The sequence below is a fragment of the Octopus bimaculoides genome, chromosome 24, assembly GCF_001194135.2.
Source record: "Octopus bimaculoides isolate UCB-OBI-ISO-001 chromosome 24, ASM119413v2, whole genome shotgun sequence".
Classification (NCBI taxonomy): Eukaryota; Metazoa; Mollusca; class Cephalopoda; order Octopoda; family Octopodidae; genus Octopus; species Octopus bimaculoides.
Window position 1 is genome coordinate 15693567 of NC_069004.1, and position 1504 is coordinate 15695070.

At 47.7% G+C, this 1504-nt stretch overlaps 1 protein-coding gene across 1 annotated transcript in view; it reads left to right on the forward strand.

The window, feature by feature from the left end:
- LOC106882859 (trafficking protein particle complex subunit 9) overlaps window positions 1-1504 on the forward strand; it is a 96233-nt gene that overhangs the window by 16036 nt on the left and 78693 nt on the right. The window lies entirely within an intron of this gene.

The following is a 1504-nucleotide window of genomic DNA, read 5'->3' on the forward strand; positions in this document are numbered from 1 at the left end:
ACTACAGACTTCGTCGTCTAGGGAGCGGAAGCTATTAACTACTTCTAGTTTTTCCCCCTGGCATGTGATGGAATCTGTTTTCTGTACATCTTCAGTGTTTATTGCCCCTGTGCATCTGCCACCCACAAAAACTATTTTCCTAGTTAACCTTCCTTTGATGCATGTGTGCAAACTGCTATGCTACACGGCAGTGAAATATGGGCCATGACTGCTGAGGATATGAGTAGGCTTGAAAGCAATGAAGCTAGTATGATCCACTGGATGTGTAATGTCAGTGTGTATACATGACAGAGTGTAAGAGCCCCGAGAGAAAAGTTGGACATAAGAAGCATCAAATGTGGTGTGCAAGAGAGACGACTGCACTGGTATGGTCATGTGTTATGTATGGACGAGGACAACTTTGTGAGGAGGTGCCACTCCCTAACTGTGGAAGGAACCTGTGGAAGAGGTAAACCCAGGAAGACATGGGATGAGATAGTGAAGCCTGACCTTCGAACATTTGGCCTCACAGAGGCAATGACAAAAGGCTGAGATCTTTGAAAATATGCTGTGATTGAGAGGACCCAGCAACTAAAGTGAGATCACAGCCATGGCCGATGTTAGTGTTGCATGTCCGGCCCATTTAAGAGTACCCTTGATGCGTCAGGCAATATGATATGCTTGAGAAGACCTGTTGAGTCAAGTAAAACCAAAATCGCAGTTGTGGCCAGTGCCCGCTGACTGGTTCCCGTTCCGGTGGCACGTAAAAGGCATCATTCGAGCATGATCAGTGCCAATGTTCCATGACTGGCTCCCTGTGCCAGTGGCACGTAAAAAGCACCATCCGAACGTGGCTGATGCCAGTACCCCCTGACTGGCTCCTGTGCCGGTGGCATGTAAAAAGTACTATACAAACGTGATCAATGCCAGGCCCGCCTGACTGGCTCCTGTGATGGTGGCATGTAAAATGCACCCACTACACTCTCAGAGTGGTTGGCATTAGGAAGGGCATCCAGCTGTAGAAACACTGCCAGATCAGACTGGAGTCTGGTCCCATCTCTCTGACATCACATATTAGCAAAGTCATGGAACGAATTGTCAGAAGGAGGCTGATTGTGTTCCTAGAAGAAAATGAGACCCAGCATGGCTTCCGTACAGGTAGAAGCTGCTTCACACAGCTCTTGCAACATTATGACTGGGTCCTGAGGCAGCTACTTGACCATTCAAATGTTGATGTGATATATTTCGACTTTGCAAAAGCCTTTGACAAAGTTGATCATGGCATGATATGTCACAAGCTGCGAAACCTTGACATAGCTGGTAAATTAGGAGAATGGCTGCATGACTTCCTGAATGGTAGAAGTCAGACAGTTGCAGCCAATGGAGAACTATCTAGGGAAACGCAAATATTGAGCGGTGTTCCGCAAGGAACTGTCCTGGGGCCACTACTGTTCATAGTGGCCCTTCTGAACATGCCCACGGTCACTCGGAGAGCCACTGTCACTAGCTACGCTGATGACACAAA